The sequence below is a fragment of the Pleurodeles waltl genome, chromosome 4_2, assembly GCF_031143425.1.
Source record: "Pleurodeles waltl isolate 20211129_DDA chromosome 4_2, aPleWal1.hap1.20221129, whole genome shotgun sequence".
Lineage (NCBI taxonomy): Eukaryota > Metazoa > Chordata > Amphibia > Caudata > Salamandridae > Pleurodeles > Pleurodeles waltl.
Genome location: NC_090443.1, coordinates 371,619,993 through 371,647,353, shown reverse-complemented (window position 1 = coordinate 371,647,353; position 27,361 = coordinate 371,619,993).

Genomic DNA, 27,361 nt, shown 5'->3' with positions numbered 1-27,361 from the left:
GAGGTTCTTGGCATGTTCCACAGGGGTGGGTGGGGGGGCCAAGTTCAGTGGGCCTTCAAGAGGTGTCCTACGGCAAGTGGTTCTTGCCAAAAATAAGTACCTCGTTTTGTCTGTGTTTAGATGGACGCCGTTGCTTTTCATCCAAGCAGCAACATTGCCCATGCAGTTGGTAAAATTTGCTTTGGCAGTTTTGGTTGAATGGGAAATGGAGAGGATGAGCTGTGTGTTGTCATCGTAGGATACTATGTTGATTTCATGGGCTCTAATAATGTCTGTGAGGGGCGTTATGTAGATATTGAAGAATGTTGCACGACAATCCTTCAGGGACTCCACAGATGAGTTTTTTGGGTTGGGGAGTGAAGGGGAGAAGTCTAACTCATTGAGTTCTGTTCATGAGGAGGGATGATATCCACTTGAGGGCCGGTCCGCAGATACCCAAGTGCTGAAGCTTTCTGATGAGTGAGTTATGGAAGATCATATTGAGTGGTGTGGAGAGGTCGAGAGGAATGTGCCCAGCTGTTTAACCTCAGTCCAGTCCAGGATGCTTCTGATGTTATCGGTGGCCACAATGAAGGCTGTTTCTGTGCTGTGGTTGGTGCGAAAGCCAGATTGGGAGCTGACTAGGAGTTGATGGAGTTGATGGAGTTCTAGGTGGTCTGTGAGATGGGTACTGATAACTTTCTCCATGACTTTATCTGGAAAAGGCAGAAGCGAGATGGGTCTGTAGTTCCTGAGGGTGTTGGGGTCTGCTGTTGGTTTCTTGAATAGGGCGTTGACTTCTGCATTTTTCCAGCAACATAGGAAGGTGGCAGTGGTTATGGAGGTGTTGATGATAGTAGTGAGCGCAGGGGAGATGATGCTTCTTTCAAGGTTGTATATGAAGTGAGACCATGGGTCTGAGGGAGGTTCCTGAGTTAATGGTATTCATCGAACAATGGTGTCTTTATTCGAGAGGGCTTCCATGGTACTTAGATGCTGTTTGACAATGCTTGAGGTATCCTAATGGGCATTTGTGTTGACATGCTGAGAGTTGAATATGTTGTAGATATTGGCAATCTTCAGTTCAAAGAAGTTTGAGAGGTCATTGCAGAGTGCTTGGGATGGGATGGTGTTGTTTTGGGCAGCTGTGAGGTTGGAGAATTCCTTGACGATGGGGAAGAGTTCTTTGGCATTGTTGGGGCTGAGAGTCAGGGCCTTTTTCTCTGTGTCTTGTAGTTGGTGGTAGAGGTTGAGGGCAGCTTTTTATGTGAATCTTGCAGTGGTGTTTTTGTCAACACTCCATTTTCTTAATTTTCTCTCAAGTTGTTTGCAGTGGTGCTTGGACTCCCCGAGGTTGTTCATGTACTAGCTGGGTCATTTGTTGTTTTTGGAGGTATTGTTTCTGGTGGGAGAGGTGTGTTGATGCAGTCGGTGAGCCATTTATTGAAGAGTTTGGCATCGACATTGAGGTTCCCATTGTGATTGGATGGACATTCATTTAGGGTCTTGGTACAGTTTTCTTTCAGATATTTTGCTCCAGTGTCTTGATGAAGCTTTGGATTTTTCTGATGGGGTGGATTGGTAGGCGGGTATGTTGAAACTTGTGATGTAGCGGTTGGACCATGTGAGCGGGGTCATGTCAGTGATCCTGTTGTTGAAGGACAAACTAAGGTTGAGGGTATTGCCTGCTGTGTGGGTTGGTCCTGGGTGAGTTTGGTGAGTCTGAGATTGCTGAGGGTGCCTAGGAGGGCCAGTGAGTTGGGGTCTGTGGTGTCTTCCAGATGGAAATTAAGGTCCCTGAGGAGGATGTAGTTAGTTGATCTGATGAGGAGGGGAGTGATGAAGTCTCTGATGTGGTTGCAGAATTCCAGGGGAACAGTAGGCAAGGGTTCTCTTTAGGATGGCTTTGTAGACCGTTGGTATTTTGAAGTAGGTGTGGTCTATAAGGTTGTTGTCTGAATCTGTGGAGCTGGTGCAGTCAATCGTGTTTTTGTAGATGATCGCGAGTCCTCCACCTGGTTTGTGGGTTTGGTCCTTGTGTATGATTTTGTAGGCAGGTGGGATGGCTGCTGTGGGGATATCTGGGTTGGAGGCTGAGTTGAGCCATGTTTTGATCAGGAAGAGAAAGCCAAGTGTGTTGCTGTTGGGGAGGCGCCAGATTTCAGTAGAGTGTTTCCTGAGTGGGAAAACCTGGGTAGTGGTGGTGTCACTTGGTCAAACTGAATCAGGGTGGAACAAGCAGGAACTGGAAACCACAGGGAAATGGCAGGCTAGGTGCCTAGGTGCCTACAGAGTTAAGGGTTGAAAAGATATAGCACAATCGGAGGAATACTAATTTCACTTTTATAGATTATTGACTTAAGTGCAATGACCATTTGCCAACAAGTACAAAATAACAAAAAAAATTGAAAATATCTGAAAGAGATTAGGTTTTAAAGTATATACACCAGACTAAAGGCCAGATTAGATCTAGGCGGGTGGAATATTCAATCACAAACGTGATGGATATCCTGTCCACCATATTATGATCTCCATAGGATATAATGGAATCGTAATACTGCGGATGGGATATCTGTCAAGTTTGTGATGGAGTGTTCCCCTCCGTCAAGATCTAAATCAGGTCCAAAGTCACCAATACAAAATGTTATAGGCACAATGGGAAACAACGATTTTGCAGAAACATTTGTACTGAACTGGAAAACATGTTTTTTGGCCATGGTCAAACAGTGCAAATGTTGGTGCAGAATTGCACCAGTAGTGCTGTAATCTCTGTAGTCTGGCCCCTGGACAACTGGAAAGTTTATTTGGCTAAAGAGACCTCATAAACATTTGATACCGGTTTCAAGTTTGTTTTTGTAATACTAATCGAATAATTGCCATGGAGTTATTCACAGACATTAAACCTTGGGTGTGAGAATCAAAGTTGTTCAGCAGTTTGTTTTGCAGAAAATCTATTGGGATAAATGCCAAAACAAGCAAACAACAATGATGCCAGTGCTGTCACCACATTTATCCAGGGTACACTGTCTGGCTCCACTTTTGTGTATTTAGCAACCCTTTGACACACAGAAAGAGATTAACAACCACACAGGGTGTTGTTTGCTCTAGCATGGTGGAAGGTTTCATTGGTATCCAAATATTTACCTTATTCGTAGGTTTGATGATGAAAATGAAGTGGTGGACATGTGCCAATCCACTGACCTTCTTCAGGTTGAAGCCCTGGATACAATACACATCGACAATGAAGTTAGTAAATTAAGTGCAATTCACCCATTAAAGCCAGGATTACGTATTTCTTTCTTTGGTAGTTTAGCGCAGTGATGCTTTCCAAAATCATGATCACTAACAACTGTTTAATCATACAGAAGTCAAGGCACCAAACAGTGTTCAGGTACAAGACCTGATTAGAAAGACCCAAAGACTGGACAGCAGTAGGTAGTTATTTGCTCATTTCTGTACTTTATTTGCTCATACAGCGCACTAGCTAGATGCATCAGAGTACGCCGTGCATAGGCGGTGGCACATGGGAGACGATGATCTGGTCTGGACTGGAAGCTAAGAGTGTCCTTGGAGAATGTTTTAAAAACCGCAAGATGTTAGATTTAGTCGACACAATGTCTGACCCACTGCTATGTTTTTCAGTTGCAGCAGCTGCCAGGAAAGGATGGGCAGCGCACGGAGCAGGTGGACCGTGGGGCAAATATAAATATAATTAAAATAGACTTACCTGCCCCTCTGCGATCTGCTGCTCCTGCCAGCTACCTCGCCTTGTGTGTTTCCCTCCCAACCAATGACGATGCTTGTCTGATGCTGTTACACAGCATGAAAGAAGTGCTGCAATTGGCCTGAGCGGGCAGAAATGACGCTCCGGGAGGGTGTGGGGTACTGCGCTTGGTCTCCACCTGGCTGTGAAAAGAGCCGGGTAGAGAGTTTCTCAGATGGCTGGCCAAACTGAAATGCGCACTTAGGAGCGCACATACCACTCCTCCTCCACTTTACGCGGTGGCGGCTGGCCCCGCCCTGTCGTATAAAGGCAGTAAAATGAAGGCATAATTAAATACTTTTATTATCCCTTTATTTTTCTGCTTTCGTCAGTGGGGTGACACTCCTCGACCATAGCATAGGGGTTGCTTCTTGTGTCTTAGAGGGGCGGTGAGGGGGTTCATTACCAAACAGTTTTCAATTGTGGGGCGAGTTGATCTTTTTACAACTTGTTTTCTAAATATTTTAATGGCCTGGCTTGACATCACAGCTGTGGACAGAGTTTGAGGATCAGTAGAAGGGGGCTCTCCATACAATTGTGACCATTTTGTTTATTTAATCAGGAGCTTGATCTTTCAAGGGCACACACATGACACTGTAATGCTATTAAAGTGTCTTACAGAACTAGATAATTTCTGGTGTTTTTCCTCTCATCTGCAGCACAGATGGAAGGAGGGCAATCATTAACCTACATGGATGTTTAGGTTGGATTGATAGTGCAATTATCACCTGGCCTTTTAGCCTACATCAGTATTATTCTATAGTGCTTTGCTTCTTCAATCCCAAGCCTATTGGCATTGCCAGTGCTGGTTATTTAAAGGCACTTTTGGTGAGAAATAATTAAATATCGCAGCATGTCAATGTCTGACATATTAGCCAGGAACCTACTTTTGCTGCATCAGCAAATCATAGTTATGCCTATGAGAACATTTTGTGACGCTCCTTCAAGGGTGGTTTTGGTTTCAGAGGGCCTAAGATTTCTTGGCAATCCAACCCTTAAAGCAGCACCTTGCCTATCCCCTAAGCCACTTTGTATTGTTGATGGGAAACGATCTCGGGGCTTCATCCATTTAACATAAAGTAGAGGGGTTGGGACACATCTCTGTTAAAAAAGAGCCCAAGGTTTAGTGTACCGAAGATGATTCCAGTTGTGCGTTGATTGCAGCTGGGCTGCACGGATGTAGTGCATAATATTTGGGAAGCCTAGCCCTCCATTAAGCATTCTTTTATAAAGTGTGGGTTGAGCTACTGTAGGAGCAAAATTAATCAAAACAAATTGGAGTAATTGCTTTTGGATTGTGGAGATAACCTCCTTGGGAATTTATATGGGCAGGCTGGATGTCCAGGTAGATAATCCATTTTTATGCAGTTAATTCAACTCAACCATGATATTTCAAGCCTTCCCCAGCGGTAGAGGTCCTTCAGGAGAGTGTCCAACACTTGTGGTGTATTATAGTGGTATAGTGTGGAATTGGTATTAGTAAGGAAAATACCCAGGTAGCATAGCAAGGCAGCTTTCCATCTCAGTCTGGAAGCAGAATGTAAGTGTTGGCATGTATTAGTGGGGCCCGCCAACCCTATCCTCATGGATTTCACATATATAATGTGGAACACGGAGACAGCCTCAAACCGTTGGAGTTCGGCAAGGAAAGTGAAGAGAAGAGAGGTGTCAGGTAGCTCGGAAAACACAAAACATCATCAGCTAATATGACAAGTTTGTAGTGCTCACCATCGACCTCAATCTTCTGAACCTCTTGAATAATTTCTAGGTGATGAACCAGGAGCTCCACTGTAAGCTTCTGAACCTCTGGCATTTTTTCTAGGTGATGAAGCAGGAGCTCTACTGTAAGCACAAATATTAGTGAGGAAAACGGGCACCCCTGTTTCGGTGCCCCCATAAAGGGGAATCGGGGGAGATAGAGCGCCATTGACCTTGATGCGTGACACCAGGGCGTTGTAGTTGGCTAATATGAAAGCTATCATGCTATCATGGAGGGGCCTAACCTGGGATTTGAGAGGATGGCATTGAGGAACTGCCAGTCCACTCAATCAAAGGATTTCTTTATGTCTAACAGGAGAAAGATCGTCATAGTGTTGCCCCTTCTACCAGATTACTTCACAGCTAAGCGCACATTGTCCAGAGCTTGCCTATTTAGTAAAAAACTGGACTGACTGCTGGACAACAGCAATGGCCAGATTGAGTGTAGGTGGGAAGCCAAAATGGAAGTAAAGATTTTAAAATAAAAGTACAGCAGTGCAAAAGGTGGATAAGAGGAACTGCCGTGGGATCCTTCTCCATTTTCAGTAGGAGTGTAACAATGGATACTTTCATAGATGGCATCACTGTTTTGGTGGTTAGAAAAGGATTAAAGAACTATGGGGGCTCTACTAATACATCACAATATGCCCTACAAAAGGACACTGAGAATCTACCTGGCCCTGGTGCCTTATTAGCTTTTAATTGGCCCACACTTCTCCTGGCATTATAGGGTCCCCAATTCCTGATGTAGCTCAGGACCAAGAAGGGGTAAAGTCAAATCTCAGAGATATGGTTCCTGACTATCACTAGCTTGGTGTTGCGCTTGGTATAACTATAAGTAAATAGACATGTAGAGATCAAGGATGCCGGGGGTGTCTGGGCTTGTTACCCCTGCTTCATCCTTTATAGAGGAAATGTGATTCCTCATCTGTTTCTGTCTTCATTTATAGGCCAGCAGCCTACCAGCTTTATCCCCTTTCTGAAAATATTTCTTGTTGACATACAACAACTTCTGTCCCACATCAGTTATATAAAGTTGTTCTAACTCCCCCTGAACTTGCCGTAATTCTCTATAGACATTAGATGAGCCCCTGGTTTTGTGGCTGGCTTCAAGAAGGGAAAGACAAGCCTCTAAGTCCTAAGCCTTCTTGGCTTGAGCCAGGGTAATGAAGAATGCTGTATGGGCTATTAGCTCTCATTTCAGCACTGCCTTGGCAGCAACCCATCGCATAGTACAAGATGCCACACGGGTGTAATTTTCTAGAAAATAGTGTTCTAAGACTTCTCGGAATGAGTCACGCGGTGTCAGGTTGCGGAAGATTACCTCATTGATATACCATGTGGGGACGTGCTGAGTTTTTGTTGTTGGTGCTGGGTGCTACATTGCCCAGGCTGCACTGCTCCTAATTGACCCTGTGGAGAAGGAGGGGCAGATGACTATGCATGTAGCACAACTCCTTTCCTCACATCGTAAGACGTGCCCGGCTGTGCCCGGGCCAAAACCTGGCCAAGAGCAGACCCATATGTGCCCGTCTGTGGCTGAACTAGGCTGAGCTAGGACACATCTCTTGGCCTGGCTGCTTCTAATTGATTGCACTCCCAATCTTGTCTTAAAGAACACCATCGATCTACAAAAGAGAAAGGGTAAGATAAAGTCTGCTTTATAATCTCTGTCCTCCAAAGAAGACCCATCATCTGCTTCAATAACTAGCCTCCTGAAGACAGCTATGGGCACAATTAATTCTGAAATTGAATGCGTGGAGGAGAGACTGGAAGCTACAAAGAAGCGTCTATCAATGGCCCTGGCCAGCGACCATGCTCCAGATTCCTTGCCAGCTCACATAGGTGTAGAGTGCATACAGGGAAGCAGGAGAATGTGCCCAATAATCCCTTTGTTTCCCTTGGTGATCGTGGAAGAAGAAAGATACTGCACAACAGGTAAATCCTGGATCTAGGAACAAACCCTCAGTCAACAAGAAGTCAAACAAGCAGGTGAAAAATACTCTCTGAGATAGCAGCCACTCAGCTTCCGATTTTTTACTGCAAGAAGTTTTAAATACAGGGAGTGATAAGAATATTCTTACCAGTGAGAACATTAAATGTATTGAAGGTGTGATTTCAACACTGCTCATTCCCATAATTGCCACACTTAAAGGCATAGAAATGGCATTGAGGAGTTCTTTTTACAGATAGCCCATAACTTTCTTGACCACACAAGGCATGGGCGTTCAGGGAAAGTTCAAGGCGTACTTAACAGCAAGGTTGATATTGAAACTGTGGGGAACCAGCAGAAAGTTACAGACACAAAGGAAGTTACCTGATCCACATAATCAAGCAATTTAAGAAATGTCTGCCAATATCAGAAAGGATAAGTTCCCCCACCTATTAATGGCCGTGGTATCAATTTACCCAAAAAAGACAACCCTGTTTGTGCAAATTTGAACCCTATAACCCTGCAGTTCCCTCCTGAAGCAACACCCGCTCATGGTTGTGCTAAAAAAATGTACCAGCTCTGCAACCAAATTTACTAGAGGATGATCTTCAACTAAAATAAAGTTGTTCATCAGTTGGGCTCAATGCTTAGGAACCCTAACTGTGATGTTCCCTACAGACATAATTGCAGCTTTCAGAATGGACTGGATAGGCCATAGCCCAAAAAGAGAGAAAGGGGACTGTGTAGTTGTCAACTTTAGAGACTCACAGACAGTAGGGTTTTTGTTGCAGTCTGTCTCATTCTGGCACACAAGTACAATATACAGGCTGTCCCTCTAGGTTAATTCTAAAGGCTAAATTCTGCCGTTCTTTACAAACCAGTTTCACCGCTATCCCCTGAGTTTAGACCATTTACCATGCTGACCTATAATCGATACAACCGTATAGCACAGGTTCACTGACTTGAATACAATAAAGCACTATCTGGTGCAGGAAATTAGACTTTGCATGAACAAGACCATGGCTGGATAAGTTGGGAGGCCAGCAGGGCTTCAATGGCCATAGGCCTTAACTCCCTGGCAAGCTATCCCTATACAAAGCTGAGTACAACCGCGCAACGTCATTTTTCAATACCCACAGCTGCAATACACTAATACGAATGCAGATAATGGTGACATGCGGTCTGCTAAAATTTCAAAGCAGATTGACTAGTAAACCCCTGCTCATATAGTACACAGTAGAGAAGCCCCAACCTATAAAACATTGATTATGTCCCCTATGTCTGATCTCAATTTGCTCTTCTGGAATACTGCTGTCATTTCAAGCAAGCTGGACAATGCCAATTGGATCAATGTGATCACGAATTGTCATATTGCATGCTTACAGGAGACAAAGTTGTGCTGCATCTTGCATGTTAATGGGTTTTACTTCATTACGCCATGGGCCATTCCATCAACATCTGGTCATCATAGCGGAGATCCGCTAACTCTAGTCTCTGTTTCTCTCGAGCCATGGTAAGCAAAGCTTTTTTTAAATTCTCCTTATTTTCAGATAATTGGTCTTTCCTTTGCTGCTTCACTGCTTATTGTTTTGATTAATTTCTATCATGGTAACTCAAATTACAGGAATACCTCATTGGTAAACTCACTTGAGACAGCGCTGATTGTGGTGATAGATAGCTTTTAGGGAGATTTTGTAGCGATATGGGGATGGGACTTCAGTTGTCAACTGTAAACCATTTCTATGTGGGTCATGTGGAGATGCATTGAACAGAATTGTGTCCCCACAGGCTCCAGGTCTCACAATGGATCTAGTTCAGGCTGATGTTATCAATCAAGTTACTTTTATGGGGAAGGGTACTGGCAGCCTTATCGATTTCATTGTATTTCAAAAGGGTTGGGCAAAAAGGTCTCTAACTTTACTATTGCCCAGTGTTACATGAGTGACCATAACTCCTTAGTTTTCTCCCTATTTTTACGTGCATCTCAACTCCAACAAACACATGTTGCCCACGTTACTGAATGTACTAAGAACAAAGGTATCCATTGGAAATGGGTGGATTTTGATACTGCGGTTCTGATGACTCATCTGTTGGGTAAAAGTAATGAACATTTCAAGGTTTGCCTGGGAGACAAAGACGTTTCATTAAGCATTGTGGGGGGCTGCAGTGAAATCAGTAAATCTGCAGCATATCTTTTCATATAATCACTAAAGGTGTGGGGTAGTAGGAACTGAGGGTAGAACTGGGTTAGTCTTTATTCAGTGCCCGGTATCAGTTAGGTTGCTTTGGATCCTGAAGCGGGAAAATCATGGTTGGAAAATGTCCAAGCAAGGGGGTGCTGTGTTGTTCTACAGGAGTAGTGGGGAGTTTCCTCTACGGACTAGGTGGTCTCACACACATAATAGTGTCTTGCTTCATCATTTGACCACCTAGCCCCACCCAAGTAAGAAGATACTACTCGGGCGGACTCAACCTCTTGGTTAAAAGAACCAGAGGGAGTGCTGAAATTTAAACTGACTGGATAGTTACAGTGATCCAGACGGGGTGAATAATAAAATTACCGAACATGTCACCAGTAGCTGTTGCTAGTTTTAATGGTGGTGCATGTTGGTAAGACTAAAACTTAGGGGAAAGGCTCGTTAGAGAATAATGTCTCTTGGAGTCTAAAAAGAAACAGACAAGACCAACATGTTTCTGCCCTCACTGAGTGCTGGTAGGTCAGGGGCATTCGTCAGGGTCGGAGCACACGTAATAAGTAGGGTGCTCAAAGTGAATAGTGCATGGCCTACCTGAACAGGTAGTTCACGGTGAGGTAGACCCCGGAGATGGGGGCGATTTGCCTCTGGTCTGGCTAGTGCCAGGGGGGGGGGGTTTCCCTTGTTGTCACACTCACTCCAAAGGGAATACCATGGGGGGTACCTACATGCCGGAGCCAGGCCGCTCTGGTCTTTTCATGCCACTACCATTTCAAGGGGAGCCAAAGCAAAGACAGTAGTTTGACAGGTCCTGCTCCCAAGCGCATGGCCTCTTAATCAGGGCCATAAAAAGGTTACCAAGAGACACTGAGGAAGTAATGCTATACTGGGTGCACAATACAGATGACATCAAGGTCAAGAAAGAAGGGATAAGACAGGAGACATGAGAGCCGTTACGCAAGGTTAGTGTTAAATGATGAGGTGATAATGAGGTGTCTTTGATTTGGAGAACTATTAACTCTTCTTTTTTTTAAACTGGCCGTAGCGCAAGCCTCGATGTGACTATACCTTCACATCTGTGGGTGACACATTTCACCACGGTTGATGAATCTAAAGCAGTGGCAGATGCTGCCTTTAGTATTGTGAAAAGAACCGCAACTGCAGGGGAAGAAGGTTTTCCACCTATTATCCTAAAATAAGTTATCTCAGCCGTGGAACGGAGCCCCAGCAACAAAGCTCCTAGCTCAGATGGAGCCCGGAATGGTCTCTTCAAAAACTTCAAAAACAATCCTGATCTTTGAGCACCATTACTAGTAAATGTGCTATGTGGTGTACTTACAGCAGGCCCACCCAAATCATGGTTGATTGCGATACTTGTTTTAATTTTCAAGAAGGGGGATTGAGCCAAACCATTCTGTTACCACTCTATTTCACTTACAGATTCTTTTGCTAAAGTGTTGGGTAGAATCATACTGGATCGGTTAGAGGCGTGGACTGCTGAGAATGGTATCTTATAGAATGTACAGTATGGTTTCAGTCAAGGCCTTGGAACCTAAGATCAATGCCTGAACCTCTACCTTTTGGTCAGTCAGTTTGTGATAGTAAAGGGGGGGTGCCTACACCTTGCCTTCATGGACCTCAGTTCTGTATTTGACAGTGTTGAGAGAGGGAGGCTATGGAGGAAGGTGTTGGTGATTGGAGAGCTTCCTGAAATTGTGTACCTACTCTCTAAACTTCACAAGAACGTAGAGGATTGTATCAGATATGGATCGAATGGAGAGTGCACTCCTCCCATTAAGTACAGGCTGGGTGTCAGACAAGGCTGTATCATGTCCCCTTCTTATTCAGTCTCTATATTAATGTTCTTGCGCCATCATTGCTAAAAATTGAGGCTGATCCACCAAGGGTGGGAACTAAGCACCCACTGGTACTTTTGCAAGCCAATAATACATTCTATTGTCTAGAACCAGGATAATCCTGCAAAAGTTATTGGACAATTAAGCAATGTTTATGGATGGATTGGGATTGAACACTAACAAATCAAAATCTTTTACTGTGGTCTGTGGCCACTGGTGAGTAAGCGGAGGGCGTTCTATGTTAGTGGTACCAAATTATCCTGTGTGTCGTCCTTCACATTCTTGGGGGTGTCTTTCAATAATAATAGTACTTGGAACATCTGGCGAGAGTCAGGAGTTTTCAGTTTGAACAGTCAATGGCTGCAATATTCAAGTTTGCTGCTAAACTGGGCTCATCGCCTTTAGAGGCAATAATTAAAATTTAAGAGGAAAAATGTGTTTTGGTTGCTTCATTTGGTACAGGCATCTGAGGAGATTGTGACATTGCACAATTACAGATCAATAAAAATACTTTTTTGTGCAGATTGCTTTGACTTCCCGCAAGTGTACCTACCTCAATATGTCAAATAGAAATTGGTCTGCAATATTTAGAGAACCTTATAAAGATCACTAGGCATCATTTTGTTCTTGCCTCCAATACTGAGTTGGCAAGAACTTTTATTTAAGAGTTAAATATCTTTCAGAGTCACCAAAGGTACTACCTGGTTAGATTCTGCCTTACTATTGCCCATTTGCTGGTCTTCTACCCAATAGAAGCTTACTGTGACAAGGATGTGGTTCCCTGCCCATGTGACTCTGTGTCTACACAGTCTCTGTTACATTTCTTTTTCTCTTGTGAATTAAACAGAGCATCAAAGAAATGCATATTAATTCTTCTGCTGAGATTACTCAATATCAGAAGATGCAGACATGCTTTATTTTTCTTACAATTGCTAGAATCTGATGTGGTGTGCCTTATGTTTTATTTTTAAGAATTATTGCGGCTGCAGGAAGGCTGCACAACCTGCTGGGCAAATAGCCTATTTTGCTACATTAAGTTTTCTTTCCAAAAGAGATAGGAGACAAAGCTTTTTGAAACTTGTACAGTCAGGCCAAAAATAATGCTTTTAATGTTTTAACTATCTACATGACCTGCATGGATTTATGTATGAGTTGTATAGTGGTATGTGATCTTACCTTACCATCATTTTTATTCATTTTATTTGTTATTTAATGTTAACCCTAGCGGATTGTGCAGGATGGTCTTGAGGTCTCTCTTCTGAAATTTTAGAGAGTATCATTTTGAGAGTGATTATAATGATCAGTAAGCACAAATCACACTATGATTTATTATCCTGGTTGCACAATGTTACCATTGATTGCTGCTTTTTGCATATTTGCACATGGATCATTAGCAAAATGTCTCACATTTAATTGCTGCGTATTGCTCTTAACTATATTGTGATCTACGTAATGCAGAATTTGATGATGAAATTGTATTCTTTTATGGGTTTTAACCGAATATTTACTGACTGATTGACTGACCATGTTGGGCCCCCACTTTGAGGAACAGCACCTATGTTGAGGAGGAGAAAAACCAGTGCCTGATCCAACAGTGTCTGTATCCCTATAGAGCAGGGGTTTCCAACCTTTTCTGTAGCATGAGCTCCTTCTGATCAGTGGAACTCATTGTGAGCTACCGAAGGCTAAACAGCTTGTGCTTTGTTACCAGACACCCTCAAGTCCAGCTTCATTGACTTTAAGCCTAATGCCCATCAAGCCAGATACTTTGGTATGAACAAAATTCTTTCACTAGGGCCTCTATTACAGGGATGCCATGTGTGTTAGTGGGAGCATGGTTCTTTGGGGATGTAGGAATGTGTGCTTAAGAATGGAATATATGTGTATGGGTAACTAAGAGCCTGTGTCGAATGTACTTGTGGCACAGGACATAACTTTTGCCACATATGGAACTGTTACATGTATAACACATACAGCCATTTTTTTTAAATGGGAAACATTTTAAGTGTATACATTTTCATAATGTGGAACATTTTTCTGCACTTTAAATTTCTCCCATTTAAAAAATGACTGTATTTTTCAGTTATAAATATGACAGTGCTCTGCTGGTCACTGGGAGGAAAAGACCCGCTATTTGTAAAGGCAGCACTTTGAAAAAAAATGAGAACAATAAAAGTTAACTTGAATAAAAGGTAATTTTTCATTTTCATTTTCTCTGATTTAAAAACATTGAGAAGCATCATTTTGTTCTTGCCTCCAGTACTGAGTTGGAAAGAACTTTTATTTAAGAGTGAAATACCTTAGTGCTTCCATCCTTCACCTGGGTGCCCTGGGTCATACATCTGACTCCAACACTGCTCCTTATTAGGCCCTCGTATCTGCAGCCTGATGATAATAATGTAAAATAAACACAGTCTTTCCTTAACTTTAAAAGGAACTATGTGACCTGTGCTTATTTAAAAGTGATCTTCAGGCTATGAGCTACTCTGAAGGGGCCTGGGAGCTACTGGTAGCTCAAGACTGACAGGATGGAGACTCCTGCTATAGAGGCTTACAATTCTAGCCTGGAAAGATTGGGAGATAAGAAAAAAAACAATCCTCATGTAGATTTTGTGTACATTGGCATAGAAGGTATAATCCCTCTCACCACCATGGGTTTCCCTCCAGATATCTAGCAACTTTAAATCTAATATATCTTGAGTCAGTGCTGTGGGTACAGGGAATGTGTTGTAGTGCACCATTGAGTGACCTACATCCGAATTCACTACTGAGTTGAAGTTACCCCCAATATTTAGGTCCCCCCGGTAAAGTTTGCTATGAGGGGGAGCAGAGAACCATAGAATTCTTCTCTATTGTCATTAGGGCCATTGATAGAAAAAAACATGACAATGCTTGTGCCCCTTTGGGCTCTCAAGTGCACCGGTCTACCCTCCGTCCCCATATAACTCTGGTCCACAGTTATGAGCAGGCCCGCTTAAAAAGAAGGGCCACTCCCTTGGTCTTAGTAGAGATAGCCACAAGGAACTGAAGCAGGAACCAGTATGAGTGGAGCCTCTTAGTGTCAGAAGAAAGGTCTGCTTCTTGGATCATGACAATGTCTACATCTTTGGTGTGGAGCCATTTCAGGAGTGCTTTCCACTTCATTGATGGAGTTAAGCCCTTGGACATTCAAGAAGAGTATGTTTAATTGGAGTATCCTTTAAATGTGAAGAATTAGTGTCATAATACCCCCCTTTCACGGAATAAGGGATCTGACCGTGGCCTCGTATTGCCTTCAGTGACTTGCAGGGACCATTGTGCATCTATGCTGTGTCTGCCGTAAAGAGAAGTTTAGACCCTGGATCAGTGAAAGCAAGTTTGTGAAGGCCTGTGCACTAATCACCAATGACCATATACAGATAACTCTAATGTCCAATATAGTCTGTTAGTTGGTTGACACCACGGACCTGCAAAATAGGACCAGCCCTTGCAATGGACAAGAGTCCAACAAAGGTTAATCATTCCCCATTTGAGGCAGGTCAAGCTTTTGGTCATGCCATTGGCTGGGATTCTTAAAGGATCTCTGGTAGTTAGTGGAATTTGCTGCCATGCAGTCACTCTGGAAGAGCTTAAGGTGTAGGAAACATCCACCACCATCATCAACAAGAATCGAGCTTTGTCTGGTGATTGCACTGCAACTTCTTTGCTGTCGATAGTGAAGACAAGACGCAGTGGAAATCCCCATCGGTAAAGGATTTTCCTGTAGCACAGATGAGACAGCACATCTTTTAATTCATGTCTTCTGCGCAGGGTTTGAAAGGAGATATCTTGAAAGAGTGTTAGGGTATCGGCCCCAAAAAAGAGATGGTATCTCGTTTCATGACACTCTTAAAATTTCCTCTTTGACCTGCTAAAAATTTACTCTGGTAAGTTCATCATGTGTGAGCCCATTCCGATGTTAATAAGCAGAAAAGACGTGATGAGTGTGATCTAGGACCAAGTCCTTTCCATTAGTGTCCTGAAGAATATGGTGAAACAAAGCTTGCACAAAAAACCCTCAAGTTCAGCATTCACGACAGAGGCACTTCTGTCTCTGATCTGGATGTTATTCCGGTAAACTCGATTCTCATGGTCTTCCAAGATATCAGCCATGGTGTGTTGGTGAGATTCAAGAGCCTCGACCCTCTTCGTCAGAGCAACCTGCCCCTGGTCCTGCTGTGCCACTGTGGCCATAATCAGGTCGAGGTGAGTTTCGACTACTTTTACCGACTGGTCCAACTCTTTAAGGGCCTTTGTGAAGTTCATGGGGTTGGCTGTAATATATTTTCTCATTTTTTGAAGGAGGGATTGGATGTCCCGTTTTACAGCTGGTGAAGACAGATCAAATGAGGCTGTGCTATCATCTAGTGGGGACTCAGCTCAGGCCTCTGCCGGGCTGCCATCCTTGGATGCTTTGGTGCTGGCCAGCATATCTTCAATTGAGGAGGACCACAGGGTTTTGTTCTTTGATGATGCCCTGCGTGCCCCCTGGCTGTTCCGCACCAGCAACAGGCTCCAAGTCTGTCAGGCCCTAGGTAGTCATCCAGGTGTGTGACGATAATAATGTGATGCCAGAAATTATTCACCCTTCTTGATGTTGTTTCTCACTTGGGTGCAGATAGAGCCCCAGCAGCTGCTAGGGGCACCCGGCATGGAACATACAAAGAGGACAGGCAGCCTCGACCCAGCACGACAGGAGGGAGAGAGAGGAGATGCCACCCCAATCTCAATTAATGCGGGAGACCAGACAAGAGCATTCAGTGCTGACCTCCCGCATGAGTGTTGCAGTGGTTATGGCCTCTGTCGGTGTGACCTTCGGCAATCAGGAAACATGGGCTGCCAAGCACCAGCTCCACAACCCCTATTTGGCAGCAGTGTTGTCAGGCATGATCGGGAGCCCCAGGCAAGGAGCTTAGGCAAGGCGTGCCATCTCGGAACCCCACCCCTTAGTTTTTAATCAGAAACATAATTGAAAAGACACACTATGGCTCTCCACTTTAAGAAACCTTCTGGACGAGGAATCTAAGGTTAAATCCAAGGGCACCGTTTTGAGAAGGATATTTCCTTAAATACCCAAATTAACTTGGTATCCTCCTATTGTATCCACACACTTAATTTATTGGGAAATACTTCACTATTCTGCTTTAGAAATGTAATTCTTATGTTGTTGCCTGCCTTCAATGTGCTCTTTCATATTGGGTATTGTGAAATGCTTGTTTTAGGTCTCCCAGACTCCGCATTTGGAAAACTGCAGAGGATTAAAAACTTTGGAGTCCAGAAGGTTGCACACTTACAGACATTCAGCCATGTACCTAACATACATAATGTTGTTTCTCAAGTTAAGCAGTGTTTTCTTCAGACAACCCATCCTCCACCATGTACTTTTCTAGCAAACAGTTTTTGGTGAGTTGCTTGTCTGGAAGCAAATGGCTCGGGAGGGATCGTTTCCTCACTGCAGACTCATAACTAAATCACCCTTGCCCCGATGATTTTCCTCTCATGCACCAGCTCCTATGACATACTCTATTGAGGTCTCCAGTAGGCGAGAGAAAAATACTTTGGCCCTTATTTATACTTTTTTAACGCCACATTTGCGTCATTTTTTGACGCAAAATCGGCACAAACTTCCAAAATACAATTGTATTTTGGAAGTTTGCGCCGATTTTGCGTCAAAAAACGACGCAAATGCGGTGTTAAAAAAAGTATAAATATGTGCCTTTGTTTTTTTTTTAACAAAAAACAATATTTTCCTGCCCAACGTATTCTCAGTTGTAGACAAGCTGATTTTCGTGTTTTGTTGTGCGCAGCAGCTCTTAGCTGTCTTCAGGCTTATTCTTCTCTGTATAAGCCTGTAGGAATGAGTCAACCAGTGGTGTAATGAAACTTGAGGGGGCCCACATGCACAGTACATGGAGGGGCCCACCTCCAGACTCACCCAGGAGCTCTGTATGCCACTGGAGGCAACTTGGAGCCCCTCCTGTGTCTATATTTCTTTTGTTTGAGAATATCAAAGTGCAGCTATCATTGTCATGACCCCTTGCAAAAATAATAGGGCGTAACAATTATTTTACTGGACTGTGAGCATTCTCGGTTTTACTAAGTACGAATTCCTCATAAAAGTCTGCAAACATTTGTCAGAATATAAGAATTATCATCAAAGGATGGAGGGCGAGTGCTGCCATACAGAACAATCCCATACGCCCAGAGGGTTTAATAGGAGCTCTGCATGTAGATAGAGGCCCCTGACCCCCCAAATTCTTCTCCTAGGTTTGAAAAATGACACATGCCTCACTGGCTGGCACCTTTGTAGGTATGTGGACAAAATATTGTGTCAAGAATATTGAGGACAAAAATATTGTGAAGGTATCTATGAGAAAGCAAACTATACTTAACTACCATATACATACCTTGATTATATATATATATATATATAGATATCTTCAAGGTGCGTAGAAGTGGACTTAAGATAGTAATACTTACCTATTTGAACTTACCTTCCCAGTATTTTGGCCCTCTATATGTTTGACACGATATTCTGTCCACACAATATTTTTGTCATTGATATTCTATCAGACATGTGCCTTGCATTGTAAAGATGCATGTGTACTGACCAGATACTGGTCTGTTGTCTTCTGGCTTCATTTGTGTATATAAACCAGAGCTTCCTTGGCAGTGCACTGAACTGCTTCTGAATTGGAACCTGATCAGATCATACTGCGGAACTGTCTTCAGTATTTAAAGTGTGAGTTCTTCCAACTTCCTTCATGCTAGGACTAGCCAATGTCATAGCTATTTTTTGCAAGCCTTTTCATTGCTATCATCCATGCAGAAGCCCCTAGATACCTCCAAGGAGTCATGTATCTACAGGGAGACGGATAAAGACCTTAGCCTGTTGAGCTCCTCATCACATGACATATGTGAGGCACAATCCATTTGACCTCAATGACAACAGTAGCTGCTGAGCATCTTGGACCAAAACCAGCAACCGCAAGGGGTTGCCCATGAGATTGATCCTGCAAATGTACTTTAGAAAGCAAACTCGGGTGGGCACATCCCTCTTTTCACCCCTTCTATTATTGTTATCACTTACATTATTGCTTTCTTGACCTTGCTAAGCAAGGTGGTCTAGCACCTGATTGACTAGCCAGCTAGTGATGTCTTGAGACCTTTGATGTCCACTCTGAGCCCTATGAGCTCTTGGGCTGTTGCCCAGGGGAATCCATTGGCACCCTGGCAATTGCCCCCATGTGTGAGTACAAACTTTGAGATACTGTTCCCTTGTCAAGCAGGTAACTGTGATACTGCAACTCTTGCGTTTGCTGTTAATTACCATAAATCTATGTTTGGAAACATCTAATATGGAAAACATCTAAAGTAATTTGAGAAATGCATAGTATTGGGTGGGAATGTATTTTCTATCCTCCATTTAGTGAACTGTATCTATATCAACAGGGTTGGGTTCAAATAATGTTTATTGAAATAATTTGTAAATACAACATACATGAAAAGCAAACAATTATGAGACTTGATCAGTTTAGAGCAATACATATTTCTGTATGCCACATTTGGTTTACCAGCTGCCAGGCCATTATGGGAAACAATGGTGTTGCCTGACTGAGAGCAGAACATTAAGCATTATGACATTAAAGGCGTAGAGCTGTTAATGATCATTTTATAATTGTTAGCTAGTGGTGTTTTCATTAATAATCTGTTGTGTTTAGTCTTTACAACTCAACTGCTTGTGTTTAGAGCTCCTACTTCAGGTTGTCATTTTCGCAATCAGAGCCCTGACCCAGTATACCATCTTGTTTGGAAATGTGTTGTGTAATTCCCATTTGATCCCTCCTTGCTTAAACTATAAATATATTCAATGTGTAAGTTAATATTAAACGTATTGTATACACAACTCTGGGCAGGTTATTGATAATTTGTTGTCTCTTCAATTACTGTATTTACAGTACTCAGACTCGCCCCACAGTCTCTTGAGTTTAAACCTTAGACTTCTTGTCCACATCTATTCAGAGAGTTTATGATGGTTAAGAAACCCCCACCTTCTGTTGCACACTGTGCACCCTTGTGCTGATTCCTAGGAAGGCTTAACTTTTTCTCTCTTTAGAGAGCCCTATAACCTCTTTTTCTACCCACTGCAGAAAAAAGGCTCGAAAGTCAGCCTAGCGTTACAGTCTTACACTGGCCGTGTGTTGACACAAATGGTTTGAAGGATTGATTTTACACTTTGAAGCTCACTTCTATTGCATGTTAAGATCAAGATGGATCTCAGAAAATCGAATAAACATTTGAATACACATCTTTTTTCTGAAGCGTTTGGACTGGGATGACTATTACTGAACCATCTGTTGTGCTCCTATTCGCCTATAAATAGACCTGCTTGACTAATGCTGTTAAGAATCCATTGGATCCACTCAGGTTTTATAAAAAAAAGAAACATGAAACAGAATATTGTGATTAATCAGTGATCGAGTTTCCCCCACCCCACTTGGTTATCAAGTCAGTACTAAAGGAGGCACTTAGAAACTGGCATACATTGTGCCAGACCACCAGAGTAGAGGAGACCCCCGCTATTTACAGATCCCCAACCGTCCAGTGTGGATCTCTATGCTGTGAATCAAATTGCAGGTTTGCTGCGTGGTCTTTATGGTTAAAGAACCCGCCTGGCAAACTTTTTTGGTTTACGGAAAACTATATCCCAAAACAGAATTTTGTTTTCTCTAAACACAAGGAGAGTTTTTTCCTTAGTGTGGGACACATTTTAATTTTCTTCTCGCATGGCAGACATGGTTAGGTAAAATCAACTTCATGTTTATTATGACTTTTGCCTTGAGCCCACCTTGAAATGCATTACATCACAGTAATATATTTTAGGGTTATAGCGGAATACTGCCAAATTTAGATTGGAGATTTATAAGGAAATGCAGATCAGACATACCAAATGAATTTCACTTGAAGTCCATCCATTCAAATAGGTCACTGTAGAATCGTCCTTCTTATTAATTGTCCCGTTAAATAGATGTAATCATTACTCCTAATCTTCTTCTTCCTCTTCAGAGTCCTTATGTAATTTTAATGGGAGCACATCGTTAATTTACAGGGTGAAACCACTTTACTAAACTGTCCTGGTTCCCCTTGCAATGCCTATGAAAGTGGTCTGACTTTGAGGCTCCTACCAAACCAAGCAAAACCTGATCCTGTGAGTTGTGCCTATTACCTGAATGGGAGCCATGATTACTGTGGTAAGGTAGAATAGGGCATGATAGTCATTCATATTATCTATATGCGATTTAGCAGTTACCACATCACATTTCCTTCATGTCCAAGTCCTTATTTCATTGAGTTAGACCAGTAGGCTTCACTAATCAACCACCTAAGATTCCAAGCGTGACACAGGCCATCCAAATGGGACACATAATGACTGCAAGGAAATTCCTCTTTTTGCATGATCACTCTCAAAGGTTTGTACTGATGCTGCTGTGTTTTTTTACTTTGAGAGTGTACTGAGGCCTGTAAACCAGAACTCACTGCCAGTGTCCTGACCCTACAAAGTATATATTTGACTGCCTTACACCCAATTGGTATAACATTACTTCCATATCAGTCCCTAACATATTGTGGCAATTGTACCCAAGGCCTGTAAGTTAAAGTGCCCCACCATGTTTACAGCACCTATTGTGCTACCCTGGATGTAGCAATGTGAAAACATGTCTCCCAGACTGCCACTGCAGACTGGTAGAGGCGTTTTAAACTTCTAAGTTGACTTTGCCATTGAAACTAATGAAAAAGCCAAATCCCCTCTCGAATATATATCAGTCACCCCTACAGGAGTCTTATTGTGTCCTCGGACCGTGTGCTGTACAGTAAAGAGTTGGACATGTATTTTTCTATGTTCTAACAGTAAATCCCCACATTGTCGCTTTTATTGTTGAAATATTAGTATCCCCATTGGCAAGTTCAGCTTTACACACTGACAACTCACCTGTGCTAACTTCTGAATGAGACAACTAAAGTTCATACTTCAAGGTATCAAACTAATCATTACATTAAACATAACTTGGTGCCCAAGTTGATTTTAATGCTACATTTTAAGAAATGCAACTTTTAGAAAGTTGCAAATTGTTGCCTAAGTCTTCCTGTGGCCACTGGCAGATCTTGGTCACAAAACAGCTGTCTGCCCTCCTGAGGAGAAATGTGAACAACTCCCAGTAGTACAAACAATAGAGGTATGCCGTTGGAAAAGGTGCCACCTCTCCCTGGCAGGAAGCCAAACTGGGGGCAAGCCCAAAATGTGAGCTTCAAAGGGTAAGCCACCTTTGAAGGGCAAATGGTGAACACACATGAGAGGGGCTGCTTTTATTTTAGGTAGGCCTGTTGGCATCATGGACAGAGAGAAGAGACCAGTAGCCAAACCAGGTTTTCTGTGAGTGTGAAGCTCTCAGGTAGCCACACCACTAGGGAGAGCTACCAAGCTCTACACATTGAGAGAGGGATTCTGCCATCTTGTGACTGGCAGCATAATGCACTCTGAGATAGCTAGATGGCACACATTGCATGAAGTCACCATTAGGTGGGGAGGGTCCCGATAACCAATTGGCTGGTGAGCACTCCATCCCTGACGGCACTTTCTGGGCATAAACATGGCACCCCGGGCACCCATACCTCAGATCACATCTGGACTAGAGAGAGGACTGAAGAGGGACAACCCTACAGTTCCATGACCTGGTAAGAGAAGCTGCACCGACTGCTGGACTGTACCAGCTAATCACTGGGCTAGCAAAGAGAGGATAGTGTCTGTGGTACCTGACTCATTGAAAAGTTGCTCCAGGAGCCCCAGACATAAGAGGTGAACTCTAAGAGTCCGTTGGCTGACTTCCTGTTACAGCAATAGGGCCACAAAAACTGAAGAAGCACGCTCTGGCCAGTCAAGAAGCACAATTGCCTGATTGCCACTGACCACCAATGTGCAGCCCAGACAACGAAATCTCAATGTTCAAAAGTTACACCAGAGTCTGCTGGAACTGCAAGAGTCAGTTTGGCTGCCCAAGATGGACACTAGCCTTCACCAAAGGAAACCCCTGGTTTTGCTGTCACTGGGGACCAGTAGCCTAGTGGTAAATAGACTTTTGCTGGACCAAAGAGGACTTTGGGTGACATTGGCCCCTGTAGCTAAATTTGCTACCTGGACCGTGGACCAAAGAGTGTCCCCAGGAAGACTCCTGTCGACCTCATGGCAGCCTCTGCATCTTACAGCATCTTTAGTATGCCTTGCATCAAGACCATTCATCAAAGTCTATGGCAATTCACCCATAGATCCTGGAACTAGAGTTCAGACTGCTTTGGTGCCAAAGTTACTTTCCTACTACTCCTCATTGACTCCCATGACCGTCCTACTATTGGCTTTGGTCACCCAAAGAAGGCTGGAGTAGCTGAACACAACTCTTTAAATTACAAGTTTTACAAAGTTTCAAAATTTTGCAGTTACCAATACTTGTTCGAGTTTTTGAGCGAAAAGCTGTGAGTTATGATTTATAAAAATTCATATCTGAGGAACCCTCCAGTGAATTTTGTTCATTTTGGTATCTAAAAATTAATAAAAATAAGATCTATTTTTTATAAATTGGTAGTGGGTTTCTTTTATGTTGCGTGACTTTTTAATTAATTAATTTGGCACTTCTATATGCTTTACACTTATTCCTCTGTTTAAGCCTAAATGCTCGAAGCCACAGTTACCATTAGGGTTGAACTAACCTTTATCAAATGAGCCTGACTGGATCCAAGTCAGTAAGTGAGTGTATTTCGTGGCAAGGTTGCACAACCACACCATATAATACACCCCTTTCCTCACAATAACCATGACTACAGGACCCATTTAACCTAATGAAAACCCCACAGAACAACAATAAGAATAACATTTCTAATTCCCCTAATAATCATAGTGAAGAGAAATATGCTAAAATAATAGAAATATAAAATGATGTTGCCACACAGCTATGTTTGATTCATTCACTTTCATGAATCAAATGGGTCCTGAAAGTACATTGATGGGACTTCAAAATTGTCAGGCTTGTAGTTTCTTTGATATAATATGTGCCAGGACACTCGCGGTCCTGGGTGGTCTCTAGACAGGAATTGCGTAATCTGATGTGGTTAACAATGGATTTATTGAGAAAGTTGATACACTTCTTAAACACTGTAAGTTCTGTAACTTTAAGTATGAAAAAGCCATGCGTCTCAGAGTTACTAATGTCTGCCTTTCAGATTCCTTCAAAAGACACATGTTGAGGGAGCCACTCAGTTTAGAGAAAATGTTAATGGCTCCAAGGACAGAAAAGTGACCAGATTGACAAGCTACTGATATGGAAGCAGGAACAGTGCATAATGAATCAGCATTGATCATGAAAAGAAAGCATTAGCACAAAATAGATGCACACAAGACGACTTCACAGAAGAAGAAAACCCTTTGCTTCTATTGTGGGTTTTCATTTCCCCATTAAGGTAAATGTCCAGCCACAGGACAGACATGCAAAAACTGCGGGAAAGAAAACTACTTCATAATGGTCGCCAAAGCGAAAGAGAAACCAAATGCATCACAGCGTGAAGAGAAAATGGATGCCAAAAGATTCCAGAAGCGTCCTCGCCTCACCAATAATGCCAAAAGGCAACATCAGTTACGACAAGTAGAAACCATGCACAGCCGATCACCGTCTAGGTCATCATATAAAGGCTCTTCAACGTCATTATCAAGCACCAACAAAGAAGACCGATGTACGTTGATGATATTGATTATGGAAAGCAATGCACATGTGGGAATTGCTGCTTGCAAAGGAGATCAAAAGGTAAAAAGAATAACCAAAAGAAGTGAAATAAAACATTTGGACACTATCCTAAAATTATACTAAAGATGAACAGTAGCCCCATAACATTCATTATAGATAGTGGAGCATTGATTAACATTATGCCAGTAGAAAAGTTCAACAGTCTGTCTCCTGTGGCATGCCTTTCTCCTTCAAGCACAAAGCTATACACTTGGGTTGCTTCTAAACCATTGCAGAGTCAAGGGTAATTTACAGCAACCTTGCAACATAAAGCAATGCAAATGCTAATTAATTTCCTTCCAGGAACTTCATCTATTGCATGCCTACTTAGCTTTGCCACTGCTGCTGACATGGCAAAGATATCTCTCAACTACAACATCCATGCTCAGGCTGAAATTATGAATCAGTTCCTGTCATTGTTTCGTGCCTTCGGAAGACTCAAGAAAATGAAAGTGCAACTTCATATTAATGAGGACATTCACCCTTTTGCCCAATGGTACGGCAGAGTTGCTTTTGTTGGAAAATGGGTTATTGGTAAGGGCAGGTAGGTACCTACACCTAGCAACAAGCCACTAACCTCCACTTAGGTCCAGTTAGGTCTCAGTAAATTAGCCCCAGCTCAACCCTTGGTAGCTTGGCAACGAGCGTCAAGGCTTAACTTAGGAGACAATGTGTAAAGCATTCAAATATCACAAAACAGTAATTAAATAAAACACAGGAAACAGTTTAAAAATCCAAAACCAATTTATAAAAATAGTTTATATTTTTATCTTTAAAATGACACAAAAATGAATAAAATCGGATAAAGGGAACCGGAGATATGAATTTTTTAAGAATTATTTTTTTCTAGCGCTTAGAAACAAAAAGCGCCAATCGGGTCATCTGGTTGCACCTCGACCGGGGCAAAGTCAAAGTTTCAGGCCGACCGCGATGGAGCCCTGCTCGGCTACAGGTCGCGGGAGGCCTCGGTTAAAAAGTTACCTTCTGACTTAGTCTTTATTTTGAAGATTTTCTTCAGCGGGACGAACCTGCCAGTCCTATCCGACCTCCTGGAGCCCTTCTCCGGATACGCGATGCTGGATTCCTCGGTGGAGATTTTTACCTTCGGACTTAGTCGTTTTTTCGAGGTGAAAATCCTTCGACCGGGGTAAACCTGGATCTTGATCCGACGTCCATGGAGCCCTTCTCGGATACGATGGCTGGGAGGTCCCGGTCAACCTTTTACCTTCGGACTTAGTCTCTTTTTCGGAGATTTTTCTTTACCGGGACGAACCACCAAGTCAGGCCGGGTCGCGGTTGAGGCAAGCCGGCTAGAATTTCCGCGGCGGGTCGGTCCCTCTATAGAGCTTTTTTACAAAAATTCTCAAATCTTCTCCAAACTTCTGGGGCTTCACCCAGATGTTCTTTTAAGGTTCTTTTGGGGTCCACAGCTCACCCCAAGGGTCCAGAAGTTCTGAGATGGTCCTTGGGGGGTGCGGACTACAACTCCCAGAATGCACCTGGCGCAAAGTCCTTTTTGGCCACTGGGCAGTGGTCAGCTGGTCGCTTTCTTCAGGAGTTGGTGCAGGGGACTCTGGTTAGCAATTTTTCACCTGTAGCAAACAGGGAGTCCCTCCTTGAACCAGTTGAAGCCAGGCAAAGTCCTTCTTGTGGTGAAGCCCAAGTGTGCAGCTGGTGCAGTCCTTCTGAGTGCAGGTTCCAGGTGCAGGCCAGGGGTCCAGCAGGGCAGTCCTTCTTCTCCTTTAGTTCTTTTCTTGTTGAAATCTGGTGGGGATCTGAGGTGTGGGGGCAGGTCTGCCAGTTTTATCCTTGCTCCTGGGTGAAAAGCAGGGGGGTCCTGGTTCTCCAATCAGGTACAGGGTCGTCCCCCTGTGATGACTACTTCCTGGGAAGTGTGGCCAAAATCCATCCCAAAAGGCAACATTCTCTAAAAATCCAACATGGCTGAATCTGATTTTTGGAGGTTACATCTGGCTGAGCCCACCCACTGGTGTGGCTAAAAATCATAAACACACCCCTCTCCTGCCCTCTCCTAATCTAATCAAGGGGGCACCTAGTTGTCTGGGGTTGCAGGATGTGGGGGTGTTGCTGGTTGCTCCAAATGTCCTTCTCTGCCTTTGAAGACCAGTTTGGCAGCCCTCCCCCTTCCTGCCTCACCATCTGCTGAGGGGAGATTCTCTCCCCCAAGCACATTCCTTTGTGTGAAGCCAGGCCACTTCACACCTCATCAAGGCAGCTTTGACTAAGCTGCTGCAGGCTGGCCAATCAGAGCACAGCAGCAAAAACAATGCAGGGCTGAAATTGGCAACTTTTTAGGTAAAGTCTAAAACTCTTTACCTGAACAAGTTATATTAAATCCCACAACTGGAAGTTGTGGGATTTATTACAACAATTAATTTGATACCAAATTCTTGGTATGCAACATTTAAGGAGACTTTAAAATTTAAAATAAAGTCTCCCCATTCTAGCCTATGAAGGCCATTTACTTCAATGAGGGAAAAACGAATTTGGCTGTTTTTACCTCACCAGGGTTGATAAATCTATTTTTATAAAGTCCCTGCTTATAGTTACATGGCACCCAGCCCTAGGGGCACATAGGGCACACCTTAGGGGTGACTTATATGTAAAAATAAGGTAGTTTAAGACTTTGGAACTACTTTTAATTCCAAAGTCGAATTTGCATATAACTTTAATTTAAAAGCAGCCAGCAAGGCAGGCCTGCTTTTAAAATGACACTGGGCACCTCAGCAGTGCACCTAGGTGTGCACCACCTATGCTGTGGTCCCTAAACCTACATGCCCTACCATATACTAGGGACTTATAGGTAGGTTAACTTAGCCAATTATAATTAGCCTAATTTGCATATCCTTTTTATACAGAGCACAGGCCCTGGGACTGGTTAGCAGTACCCAGGGCACCATCAGAGTCAATAAAACACCAGCAAAAATTGGAAAATGGGGGCAAAAAGTTAGGGGGCCTCTGCAATCAGCCCTGTTTTCTCACACAAGCCCCCCCCCCCCCAGCCCACACGC